Below are 13533 nucleotides of genomic sequence, written 5' to 3'. Positions count from 1 at the left end.
GGAACGGCAGTGTTGGAAGTGGCGTTTGAATGAGCAGCATGTGATGGGGGATGAGTTAGTCACTGTTTCTCAGTCCTGGTAGCCTCACCTGTGAAGCGGGGAAGCATCACTCACCTGCTGAGAGTGACGATGATGATGATGGTGAGCGGCGCTCGTGCACGAGGGAGCCTGCACCACTGCCGGGCACTCCCGGCCCCGTCCGGCTCTCTCTCCTGTTTTGGGCAAACTGTCTCCCACCCCCTCGCCCCCTAAACGCTCTTCGTAACAGGCCTTCAGCTATTTGGTGTTGAAATCCCTCTCCCCTTTGTTGTCTCTTTTCCAGGATAAGACTCATAAGTTCTTTTTAAAATGAGATTTATAATTTTAATACTTCTTATCCTCCTGATCACCCTCCTTTGGGTATATTCTCATTTGTCAAAGTGACTTCCAAAATAATGGCATCCAGATTTTATCGCCGTATTCCAGATGTGGTTTGACCAGGGCAGAAAGCTGCGAAATTGCTCTTGCCCTTGACGCCGTCCATAAGCACTTAGTAGTTTCCCCGGCAGCCCCGCCGCGGACTCTGTTGCCTTCCACTCCGTCGGCGCCCATGGGTTCCGAGGCCAGTCTGCTGCAAACCCCATCGCCCATCCCACCCTGTATTTCTGTGGTGGACAGTCGGTAGACTTGACTATGGAACTTCACATTCACCACTGAAATTTTGTTTTCTTAACTTTGCTTTATTGTCTGTGGGGTGAGGAAATGGTCCCGGGCATGAAGAAATCCGTGCCATGCGTTATAAACTGGGAGGCGGAGCGAGAAGGCCACAAGGCGACCCTCTTCGTGCACCCCCCTCTCTGTGCATGAAGACACTCGGGCGGGAGGTGGGGCGAGGCCGGACCCCGGCCAGCGCCTGGGACCTCGGGCTTTCAGAGCTTGGAGAAGGTGACGCTGTTGGGTTCCTCCTTCTCCATCGCTGCCTGGACGACCTAACGTCCTGGGTTTGCAGTGTGTTCCTGCTCCAGGCCGTGATGGAGCCCAGGTCCTCGGCCGTGGCAGAGTGGTAGTGGCAGCAGGGCGGGTTGACTCTGGGGCCCTGACCCTCCACCGGGCTCTTCCGGGAAATCTCGGCCACGCCAGACAAGCCCTCCTCGACGGGGACACTCTGCGGCCCAGCCCACTGCCCGGGGCCTCGCCACCCGTTGTTTTGCGGGCGGTGAAGGCCAGCTCGTTGACCAGCCTCTGGTTTCCGAGGACCCTGGGCAGATGCTGCAGCGTTTCCACAGCAGCTGCCAAACCCGCACCCACCTCCTTCTCCTGAAAGAAGGCATCCTGGGCACAGTGCCAGGGTCACGGGCAGTGTGAGGCCCACTCTCCACCAGTGCAGCCCCGTGGACGGCGGCCATCACCGGTTTAGGGCACTTCTGCTGATGCTGCAGGAAGGTCTCGGTATCTGGTGGTGAGGCCAGGGAGATGCCAGCTTACGGGGGCCATACCACCTTCTCGAGGCCAAAGGAGGTCTGAAGGCTTGTCCTTGAGGTTGACACCTGCAGTGGGTGGCATGTTTCCTGCACCCAAGACCACCACAGCCCTCCAGTCAGCGCCTCGTGCTACCTTGTGGAAGCCCTCTACCACCTTGCGCCCGGAGGCCTTGTTCTCGGCCTCCCTCCTCTTGGGCTCGTTTTCCTGGATGCTCAGAATGCGTTTCGGGGCAGCTGTCACCCAAAGGGACTCAGAGCTGTGGGTTTATCTTCATCCGTGGCTGCTCTAGGGGCCTCATCTCGGGCAGAGGATCCCATGGGGGCGAAGGCTAAGGTTGAGACCCAGGTGGGTGGGGGCCATCAGTGGCCATGTCAACAGGTGGCAGAGTCTGCCAGGAGCCTCCATTGTCCCTGCCCCGGCTACTGAGTCCCTGGAGTAGCCAGACAGGAGGAGGCCAAAGAGGCCGGCAGGAAGGCGGCCCCCGGAGGGCATCGAACCGCAGGCTGACCGACCCCTGAAATTCCATCTTTGTGACCACAGTCCGTATGCCAGCTCGTCCCTGCGTTTCTTGGTTACGGAGGGGAGTGCAGCACAGGGCAGTGTAAGGGGGACAGGAAGGCCTGCGGGGAAGGGCGCTGAATTCGTGGTGCTGCAAACGTACCCGAGCCAGTTTAGGGCATCACTGTTTTAGGTTCCTTCTTGGTTGATACCAGTCCTTCCATTAATTTACAGGTAGAGGAAAGGTATTGTTTATCCCGAACCTTCTCTGCTAAACCTTGGACCTGGTCATGCATATCGGCGAGCGTAAGTCTCAGACTGCTCTCTGTTACATGCACAAAGTTTTATTGGCAAACGGGCACAACAGGATCCTCACCAACCCACTACCGTGAGCTCCTCCACATCCCAGCTCCCCATTCAACTACGCGCTCTGCACACTGACTGGGGTAGATAGAGCAGCACCTGGGCAGAGGGTTCAGCCAGCTTTCCAGCTGGGGACGAGGTGACAAACCTCTGCAGGCACGAAGGACCCCGTAAGGCCTGGGGTGCAGGTTTACAAGTTGTGCCACCAGGCTGGCGGGTTCTTCTACCCCATCCACACACGGGTAGGATGCCGGTGGTCTGCGTTTGGCCAATTCATAACATCGGACAGTGTTTATTTCAGCAACAAAAGTACTTTCTAACATTCATTATACTAATTAACAAGTGGTAGTGTTGAAATTACCAACACGGGAATTACGTGAGTGGGGATGCTTCTAAGTAGCTTCCTTTTTAGTGGAGGGTCTTCGGGACAGTGCTCTGGGGGCCGCTGGGGTGTGTGTGCCTTGTTAGGGAACTTCAGATGTGGAGTGACCTCCCCCAGGCCCCTGGGTACCTGCCACATATGTTGTCGTGATGGCTGATTTTCGGTGTCGACTTGACTGGGCCATGGGGTGCCCAGATGTTTGGTTAAGCGTTATTGCTGGGTGTGTCTGGGAAGGTGTTTTTGAGTGAGATTAACATCTGCGTTGGTGGACTGAGTAAAGCAGGTTGCCCTCCCCACTTTAGGATGAGGTGGGGGGCCTCATCCAGTATGTTGAAGATCTGAGTGGAACAAAAGGGCTGAATTAGAGGGAACTTCTCCTACCTGACCGGGTGAGCCAGGACCTCGGTCTTTCTCTGTCTTCAGACTGGGACTGAAAAACTGGCTCTTCTTGGCTTTTGGACTGGAATGACCTTGGGGCCCCTGGGTGTCTACCAGGCTGGTTGCAGGTCTTGGACTTCCTAGCCTCCATAGTCATGTGGACCGGTTCCTTGTAATACATCTCTTTATATCTGTATCTGTATCTGTATCATCTGTATCTGTGTGTCTGTTTATATCTCTTGTTGGCTCTGTTTCTCTGGAGAACTCTAATTCGGTTACATATGTATTACCATCATCTACATGCTAGTGTGGAGTTAAAACAATGTAGCAGATCGAGAGACGGCCACCTGAGTTTTCTTAACTGTTGCTGCCTCCTGGTTCTGCGTGGCGCAGCATGGTCCTACGAAGGTCTCCATGGTCTCACAGGGAGGTCCCATCACTGGGTGTCCACCAGTTACACCAGAGGACTCAGCACTCATTCCACAATGTCACATAGTGTCGGTTAAGAAATACACTCCTTTTGAGGGTGGGGGTTGAGAAATGGAAATTGTAGGCAGAATCAGCAGAAAGAAAATGCACAGACCCTCTTGCTGCCATTATCCCCCACAAAGTGTGCCAGGGCCGTTTGCTTCACGCCGCATAGTGTGGCTTTGCATTCCGGTGGAAGGACCTCACCACCTGGGATCTGGCATCTGGTGGGGGCAGGTGTGAGAGCCACCTGGTAACAGAAAAGGAACGCGGGGCAGCCCTGGGTTCAGCATCAGCTGCTCTGGCGAGTTTTCTGGGAAGACCAGCTGCTCGGCACCTGGAGACCTGGGGCAGCGGAAGTGGCAGCCCCGCTGTAGAGGGTGGTGGTGAGGAAGGAAACCCAGGGGTGCGGTGAGAAGGTGGGCCTGGGTGCAGAACTTGGCACCCAGGGAAGTCGGGGGGGGCACTTCCCCTGGACGCAGTGCCCAGGAAACCCAGAATGAGGTCTTGGGGTCACCTGCAGACAGTCCTGCCCCCTGTGTCACCTTTTGTGACTGTGCCTTAGTGGTCTCATCTTCTGGCGTGGAGAACTTGGTGTTTGGTCTGTCCCAGGCTCTGCATTTTAAATAAGAATAGAAGCCTCCTTTCTCTGCAATCAGCAAAACTGGTATGTAGGCATTTGACATAGAAACAGCGTATATCAAGTGTATAAAGCTCCAAGAATCAAAATGTTGAGGAATGTGCCCTCAGGTTCTCATACGCAAATGAGCAAAATTATGTAAATGTTAATATTTTGCTACCAATCCTGCTCAGCAATTGGGATGTGGAAAGAGATTTAAAAAATGCAGAGAAACATTGGGCGAAGGCGTCCCAATTACCAGGTGACTCAGGGGGTGTTTGTAGGATGAGGACATTTCCACCGTTTTCCCAAACTGATTAAAAATGGCATGTGGAGACTGTGAGTTCATGGAGTGCTGGTTTTTCTCCCTAAAACCATTGCATTGGTTTGAATTCTCTGTGTGATTCATTTTGGAGCCAGGGAGTCCTGTTCAAGAGTTGCAGGCTTTCTTGACTTCAAACATTTCTAGACCCTGTCTTCATGTTTCATCCCCACACGGAGACCGGGGTCCTGGGAGCGTGTGGCCCACCCTTTCTGGCCACTCCGGGGAGAATTGGGAGGGAGGGGCCGCAGGGGCTGGGGACGCACACTGCCGAAGGTTTCGACTGTCCACATGGACTCGGGCACTGCACGGTGGAATAATTACGATGGCATCATCTTCCTGCTTTTGGCAGAAACTGTGACCTGACAGCTTGCCTTGGTCTGGACCATTTTTCTTTATAAAAGCCACTGCATCTGTCTCCTTTTACAAATGTGTCTGCGACTCATTTCAGAGGCAGATAACTTACTTCTGAGGCAGAGATGGGCCCCTTTTCAACTTCTTTGGGAAATTTGAAGTTTTTGTTTCCTGCATCGATACAAAGTGTCCTGCATAGAACGGGCAGTCAATAAATGTGGGCAGTGAAATTGAGGAGGCCTTTCCTGTCTGTGTAAGAGCGATGCTGTGCCGTGCGTTGGTGGAAGGGGGCGCCAGAGACACCGAGGATTACGTCGGCCCCGTTTCCCTACAAGGACTCAGCCTTTGTTAGAACGGGGATACAGGTACCATTTTGCTGCATTAGGAAGAAAGGAATGTGGAGAGTTGACATACACGGTGTCCTGTAACTTCCTCTCAACACAATAGTGACATTTGTGTTCTTTCCTCTGGGGCTGAATCACTTCTGAAATGGAGAACTATGTTTTAAAGTCTGGAGCATTTCGAGTTAAACATCCTTGAGAAAGCTCGTGTCTTGTTTTTTTCCTGCCCAAGCGGGGAGTAAGACTAAACTGACCTGCTGCTTTGGGTGACAGCGGTCCTGAGTCCGAGCGTGGTGAGGGGACTGCAGGGAGCTCCCCAGTGGGGCGGGCTCGGTTTGCCTGTGTTTCACCCAAGGGATGCAACTTGCAGGTGGAACCTGCTGGGGGTGAGTGGTAGTGGGGAGTCAGAGGGTGGTTTGGGGGAGCAAGGGTAAAGGAGAACCCTGTACCATGGCATTTCTCGGACACCCCTCAGGGGCCAGACACTGACCCGGACAGTGGAAATCCAAAGGTGAATACGGTCTCTGTCCTCACGGAGCTGCTGGTCAAGGAGGGTGCCGTGGACCAGGGAGCACACGCTCACAGCACAGAGAGGCCCATGCTGACCCAAAGGCAGGGCTGGGAGCCTGGAGCATCGGACGCAGAGAGGCTTCCTGGGGGAGGTGCCGTTTGCCGGGAGTCTGGGGGAGGAGCTCCGAGGAAGCCAGGCAACTGTGGTGCAGAGCTGGAGAGGGTGTTTCAGCAAAGAGAGGAGCTTGTGTGGGGGTGGGGTCAGGAGGGGTCTGGGCAAAGGGATTTCGGTTCGGGGAGAGGAGAGGTCCTGAAGAGGAGACGGATGAGGGGGAAGTTAGCTGCAGAAATCGAGGTGACAGGGAAAATGGGAAGAGGCCGTCTCAATTGCCTCCATTCTGCTGCGACTAAATGCTGGGCTGGGCCTGTGTCCTCACACCCACATTCACTGACGCCCAGTCCTGTTGGGAAGACCACAGTGTCTGTGGAACCTACTCTTTGTCACCCCTCCTCTTTGACCTCACTGCCAGGGCTTCCGGCTTCACCTGCGCTGGTCCCAGTCTCCCTCCTCCCAGCAGAGAGACCACGAAGAGCAAGTCTGGCCGCAGGCAGTTGCGGGGACAGATGTCTTCTGTGTCCTAGCTCTCCTGTTCCTATACTCTTGTCCTGTTTTATGGTCCCGCATATCTCACCAGCTCCTCTGTGGGCCGGCTCGTGAGCAAGGGCAAAAGAGGAAAAGAGGGCAACTCCCTCCTTTAACACAGTGCCTGGCCCTGGATGGCGTGGCTTGGTTGGTTGGACGTCTTCCTGCAAAGCGAAAGGTTGCCAGTTCCATTCCCAGTTGTGGTACCTACAAGAGGCAACCAACTGATGTTTCTCTCTCTCTCTATCTTCTTCTGGCTCTTAAGTAAATAAATGGAAAGCATCCCCTAGAAGCCATTTCCACAGGCTCTGCTCACACCCACCCCAACCATATGGTTATATCTATCAGCAAGGAGGGCTGGGAAATAATGTTTTTTATTCAGAGTGACTGAAACCCAAGTTACAAGCCAAAGGTTCTACTCCTATAGACGAAGGAGAGAAGGTTACTGAGGGGCATCGGGTCACCTACCCCTCGTCTTGCCCCCTTCACCTGCGGTCTGCAAAGCTCTGAGCATGTGGGCCGTCCCCCAGACCCACTCCCAAACCACGGCCATGCAGCGTGGGGTCAGCCTGTCTGGGAGCCCCCTCCGTGCCCCAGAGTTGGCTCGTACTCTGCCTTCTGGCGGGGAAGCAAGAGAACTCGCTGAGAAGGCCTCAGGGCCAGGCTCCCATGGACTCTAGCCCTGGGGTGCGGGCAAGCTGCTATAGTGCCCTGGAGCCCTGTCTCCCCAACCCTGGGATAATAACTTCGGGGGCGAAGGTGGAAGATCATGTTGGTCAAGACAGGGTCCGATAGATGCCGGTCATTGTAGCCAGCATCCTTGCCTTGCTTCCCTGGGAGAAGCTCCGGGCACCTCCTGGTCACTTTCCTCATGGAGCCCCTCCGGGGCCTTTGGGGTCGCCGTCCTCACCAACAGGCCAGCGGTCAGAATCCAGCACACTCTACTACGTCGGTTTTGCCCACATCCACCTTCCCTGGTGGACGGACCGCTGTGCCCCACCCCTGCTCCTGTCATGGAGCCTAGGAAAGCAGATTTGGTGCAGGGAGGCCCACCAACGTCAGGGACAGGGTGCCAGCCACACCCAGAAGTAGATGGACACTAAGCCGGGCAGTCAGTCCCTGAGTGCTGGGGTCAGAAAGGAGGGGTCTGCATATGTGTAGGAGGAGGTAAGGGGAGCCAGAGTTGGGGAGCAGAGAGAAAGGCCTCCTACCTGCATCAGTCTGGCCCTGGGGTAGGGCCCAGATACAGCGTCCTGTGGGAAAAAGAACAAATGTTGGAGAGGCAAGTGGGAGGAAAGGTGATGTCCGCATTTGGGTTGCACAGGGATGCGGTTGCATTGTTGCATCTTAGCCACCAGAGGGCAGGAGAGTCCCATACAAGAGGCTCACAGGGCACTGGCTACAGGACTTCCAGAAAGGTCACTGCTTGGCTGGGGGCTGGGTGGTCAGGCAGGTGCAGGTGCAGAGAGGGTGAGGAGGGAGAGCTAGAATAAGAGCTAGTGCTCCTATTCTCCCCAAGAAAGGCCCTCCAGACGGACATTTCCCAGCCCTTGGGTTAACCTGAGCACGGCAGTAGTGTAGCATGGGTTTGCCCTTGCAGAGGGTGGGACTCCTGGCCTGCTTGTCTGCGAACCAAAAGGTCACCGGTTCAATCCCCAGTCAGGGTCCATGCCTGGGTTGCAGGCCAGGTCCCCAGTGGGGGGCGCATGCGGCACAACCACACATCGATGTTTCTCTCCCTCTCTCCCTTCCTTCCCCTCTCTCTAAATATAAATAAAATATTTTTAAAAAAGCAAAGGAGAGAGTGACTCCAGGCAGCACCAGCAAGGACCCGGTACTGCACTTCTGGTTCAGGCCTCCTCACCTGTGCACTCAGGGACTTCCTGTTCCCTCTCCCTGGTCCTCCGCGAGGACGTCAGGTTTGTGATAGAAGCTCTTGCAGATGGGAAGTCCCATGTCCTCATACCTGAGGGCCCCACCTGTGGTCACATCTCTGTCACAGGGATCATCAGACCCTCCCCCGCTCCTGTGGATGGCAGAAGGATGCTGCCTGGCTGTCCAGTTGTAGGCGGCAGAGAGCTCTTGGGTCTCGGGGTCAGACTGGCTGGGACCTCCACTGATCTCTATGGGACTCGGTTTCCTATCCCGTGAAGTGGGGAGCTGAAGGCCAGCTCTCACCCAGGGATATGAAACACCTTCCTGGACAGTTAACTGCTACAGGAATGTGAGTTTTTGTCATCCATCATCCCTTTCAGGCATGAGAGGACAAGGATAAGGTCTTGTTCATTCTTCTGTCCCCACACACTCCATCTGGGCAGGTGGAAGGCGGTCCCATGCAGGTGGGGGACCGCAGGACAGCAGGGCTGGGTGGTGGATGAGGCCATGAGGGTTGAAGCTTTCAGTGGGGCTGCTTCGACTCACTGTCACCTGACGTGCCCTCCCTTGGCCCAGGGAGGCAGGGAGAGGTCGGGGCTGGTGGGACTGGGTCAGGTGTGCAAACCCCAGTGCTGTGAAGGAGCCGCCCGGGGCCGGGCTGAGGGTGGAGATGGGAGCTGGGCTCGTTTCCACCCCCCGCCCCAGCAGCTCCCTTTTCCAGCTGGTGAAAGTGTCTGATTGGAGCCCCCGCTTGGATGCACATTTGTTTCCGGAGAGCCGGCTCCACAGCTTCCAAGGGTCTTGGATTCCTCAACTTGTCTTTCTCCTTCCTTCAGAGCAGACATGTGTGGGGGCGTTCATAGGCTCTGACAAGTCCCATTTCCTTACTAATAAATATTCCTCCTCTCCTCTCTAAGTGTTAAAATAAAATCCAGAGGAAGAACAAGTTGCCCATTTGTCACCTGCTCTTTGGTCCAGAGCAGGGGACCCATTTTGCTACTGCTCGTGCCGACTTAAAAAAGGATGAGGGATGCGCTTGCTTCTTTCTGATTAGTTTAATCCTGCCTGGAAGGGCCAGCCCTGCCCTTGACCATGGCCTGGCCGTTGCTGGAGGATGGGTAGGAGGAGGACAGCATGGGGTGGTGGCTCAGGCAGGGGACGGTAGGAGACCAGACAAACGCAGGGAGGCTGGGGGAGGAGGAGGAGGAGGAGGAGGAGGATAGAGGTGGGAGACGCAAGGCGGGCGAACACGCAGTGACTACCCAGCGTGGAAGCCCTGGGGGCGTCTGCCTGCCACACCAGAGGGGTGTCTTTCTGCTCTGAGCTGCTCCGTTTTCTTGGGCCTTTGCTCCTCTCTGGTTGGTGTGCTTCTCAGCCTCCAACGGAGACGCAGACCCAGCATGTCCAGACCACGCTTGGCCATTGTCGCAGGACAAGTCGGGGCTTGGACCGGAAAGTGTGTGACTGTGGGTGTCCCAAGACCCATCGCAGGGGCCCAGAAACACGTGTTTGATGTTCATGTCAGAGCTCCAGTCGAGGAAGGGCGGGCCTTGCGCTGTGTGACGGTGGGTGAGGAACTCAGAGCCCTTGGGCCTCCCTCCTCCTTGTCTGCCCCGCCCTGTCTTCTGGGCCACCGGGAGCCGATGTGGTGTTCAGAGTGACTGCTCTGTGTCCTGTGACAACCCAGGTGGATGGAAGGGATTGTTACCGCTGTTCTTCGGGGGAGGCTGGTGAGCTCCTTCTCGCTGCTCTCCTCCCCCCGTCATCTTCTCTACTGCCCGCTCCCTCTGTGCAAGCTGGCCCTCCTTCCTGGGTGCAGCCGCTTCTATGGTCCCAGTGTGTTCCCCGCTGCGAAGGTGAGTGGAGAGGAAGGGAGGGTGCCCTTCCAGCCAGTGAGGCTTTCTTTTTGATATCAGCCTGGCATATGCTGAAAGCGGCCGGCCAGCAGGGGGCAGAAGCACCTTGCCCCTTGACTGTGCCCCACTTCCTGGCCACTCCAGAAGGCCACCTCAGCGAGCGGGTGTGCGGGCTGCAGGCAGGCGGAGAAGTCTCAGTGACCGCGCTGTGTGCAGTGGGTTTGCCCAGGCCAGGAGGCAGGGCCACCTTGAGAGCCAGGCTTGGCGCCAAGTCTACTTTACTTGGGGGGGGAGCAGGGGATGAGGGGGTCAATATCCTGGATGATGCTGACTAATGGTGACACCCTCATAAGTCGCTCACGTCCCCTGAGCCTGCTGCCCAAGGGGAGGTGCCCCAGTTTGGCTCAGATGAGCCCAGGGGATGGGAGCAGGCAGGTGGGTGTCACTGAGCCGGGCGCTCCGGCGCACCCTGCTGAGCCCAGGTGGTGACCAGGCAAGGCCTCAAGTCAGGTCCCCTAGCCCGGATCCCTGACCCCTGACCCTCGCAGAGACCCTGCTCTCAGCCCCCACCCTGCTCAGTTCCTGGGAGCCCCAGCTGCCCGCACTCAGTCGTCCCCCCTTCAATGGGTCCTGGGTGCTGCCGACTTCCCGGGACTGTGGGCTGGTCCTGTTCACGTGGTCACTCCCCGGCGCCATCCTCTGGGAAGAGGCAGGATGCCACCTCCCGACCGCAAGGGACTTGGCCCAGGGTCCTAGGGACTTAGGGCCCTGGAAGAAATATAGCACAACCTGAGTTTTGTGTTTCTGTGTGTTTTGCCTGGAGGGAGATTTTGAGGGAGCAGGGACGTCCCTGCAGGGGAAGCATCACTGTCCCCTCGGTGTCACTGTCCTCTCTCCACGGGAAACAACAGCCAGTTGCCTTGCGTCACTCTACCTCCCACGGGGCAGGGTCTCCCCGGGACCCCTGTCCTCTGAAAGCAGGAATCACACCTGGAGTTGACTCGCACCTGAGAAGTGCTCTGGACTGCAGGATGTTCTGGGATGTCAGGGTGTCTCCTCTCCACTCCCACGCCTGTGTGCTGGGGAGGGCGCCGGGACAGGGCACTCTTTTAGGCCACAGAGACGAAGTCCCTGCGTCCACGGAGCTCCCCTCGAGTGGACAGAGCCAGCGGAGCAGAGCGAGTGGAGGGCCGGCAGGCTGCTCCGGCTCCGAGCGCACCTCCCCCTCCCCCTCCCGGGCGTCCTCAGCCCTGCTGTGTCCCACGTCATTCTCTTGTCTAAGATTCAGAGCAGACTCGCCCTGTGTCCCTGTCCTGTGTATCCCCCTCTGGCTGACAGGAACTCCTTTAATGAGTTGCAGTGTTGAGGACTATTACTGCCTCCCGGGCACCACCTTCCAGGCACCACCTGCAAGCAAATAGCTTAACACCATGTGGTCAGTAAAACAGGGATGGAGGGACAGCCAGGTAGGACCAGGGAGGAGGTGACTGGTGTGTCACCTGCCCCCATGCAGATGGCCAACTTTCTGCTTCAAACCTCCGGGGAAATGGGTTCCGCTCATCCCTCAGGTTCAGAGTTCTAACAGCTCCGTGCAGGCCCCCAATGCCTCCCCAACCCTCCTTCCCCTGCGCCCCCCAAGTCAGTGGGGCGTGGAGTGACTCCAGCCCGTGACTGTGGAGGACAGCTGAGCCCTTTGGTAAATTTTGTGAATGTCATTTCTAAGTTTCTCTTCCAGCTCTATCCTCCTCAGGTTCCAAGAGAGTCCAGCTCCTTTGACCTTTTTCCAAGCATTTTGCTTTTTAGTCCTTAAGCTTTTTAATTTTTTATTTCTAGCCTTTATCAGGGGTGTCCAACCTGCAGCTCCTGGGCTGCGTACAGCCCAGGACGGCTGTGAATGAGGCCCAACACAAAATCGTAAATTTACTTAACACATTATGAATTTTTTTTGTGATTACGTGTTGCAGTGTATTTAACGTGTGGCCCAAGACAACTCTTCTTCTTCCAGTGGGGCCCAGACATGCCAAAAGGTTAGAGCTTTTCCAGGTCTTGGTTCTCTAGTGAGAGCTGAAATTGGACACACTGAGGGTTTGTGGACTTTAATTGGTGGTTGCTTCTTGGTTCCTGCTAGTTTTTAAAAATTCCAGTATAATAATGACAGAAATAAGGTTTTTTTCCCCCTGTGTCAGACTGTTTGCAGGACTTCTCCTATGCATCTTAATTTAACCTTCATGACAATAAACCCATGAGGAAATATTATTATCCCATTTTACAGGTGAGGAAAGGTAGGCTGAGAGAGTTAAGTGGTTTCTGGGAGAGCCAGGCAGGGGTCCCAGCAGGGCACTACACAGCTCTAGGCCGACTCCTGTGAATATGGAAATTTGTTTTTAAGTCTGATTTTTAAAATGTTAATAATTATGCAAACATTTGCAGTGTACTTTATAGAAAACACGTTTATTTAATGGAAGAATAACACCTTCAGTTTCTGTAGACCTTGGGATAGAACTGAAGCTCTGGGGAACCGGGCCATATTTATCTGTGACCTCAGGCCCTCTGGACACACCACCAACACCCCTGAGCTTCCAATGGCCCAGGGGACACTTTTCTGCTCTCCGAGTCACCAGCTCTGTCTCCCAGCATGGCCACAGAGCCCTGTGGCTTTGCAGGTGCCTTCTGTCCCCTCAGAGCACCAATCCTCCTCTTCTAAGATGGGAATGATGGGTTCCTCAGAGCTTTTTGGAAGGTAATGTGAATTATTAGACGTGCAAGGTTCTGCGAAGTGCAAAACCACGGCGTCTGTGGTTCACATTTACGTTCTGGCATCGGGAAGCCACACACCGAGCTCCTGGTTTACTCTGGTTCCAGATGTATCTCACTGCATTTCCACGACTTCCTTATTTTATGTTTTTTAAGTTTTTAAATTGTTATTCTATTACAGTCGTCTCAAATTTTCTCCCCTTTGCCCTCTTCCTCCCACCCCGCCCTCCACAGGTTCATCTTACATAGAGTTTCTATTGAGCTCGATCTCACTTCCCCAGGGGCCACCCGAAGTTCATGATTCCCTGCCTTGACTTCTCTGCAAGTGAGGAGGTGGCACGAGGGGCTGCAGGGCAAGGGGGTGTCCCTCCCACGAGGGCAGACATCCGCTGGGGCTGTGGCGCCCTGCCCCGAACTGGAGCTTCCACAGAGCACTCACCCTACCCGAGCGTCGCCATCTTTCAAGTCCCCAAGTGAAGGGTGCAATGCAGGGCTGGTGCTTCCAGAAACCAGGGGTGACTGCAAGTTGATGCCACAGTCAGTGGTGTTTATGCAGTGAGGGCCCTGAGCCAGGCACCGTTCCAGGGCCTGACAGAAACCGGCAAGCCCAGCAGACCGAGATTCCTGCCCGTGGGAGCTTAAGAGTCCAATGCATGTGTGCAGTAGACGTGAACACAAGGAAAGGTATGAATGTGCAAATTATAGAGCC

The 13533-nt window shown here is 55.5% G+C and overlaps 1 pseudogene; it reads right to left on the bottom strand.

Annotated features, from left to right (window-relative positions):
* Positions 1–708: 708 nt before the first annotated feature.
* On the bottom strand, positions 709–1953 carry LOC128626143 (delta(3,5)-Delta(2,4)-dienoyl-CoA isomerase, mitochondrial-like; annotated as a pseudogene).
* Between the last annotated feature and the right edge of the window lie 11580 nt (positions 1954–13533).

The sequence above is a fragment of the Artibeus jamaicensis genome, unplaced genomic scaffold (assembly GCF_021234435.1).
Source record: "Artibeus jamaicensis isolate MK-2021 breed Jamaican fruit bat unplaced genomic scaffold, CSHL_Jam_final scaffold_3307, whole genome shotgun sequence".
In the NCBI taxonomy this organism is placed as follows: domain Eukaryota; kingdom Metazoa; phylum Chordata; class Mammalia; order Chiroptera; family Phyllostomidae; genus Artibeus; species Artibeus jamaicensis.
This window is presented reverse-complemented; position numbering and strand designations above follow the sequence as displayed.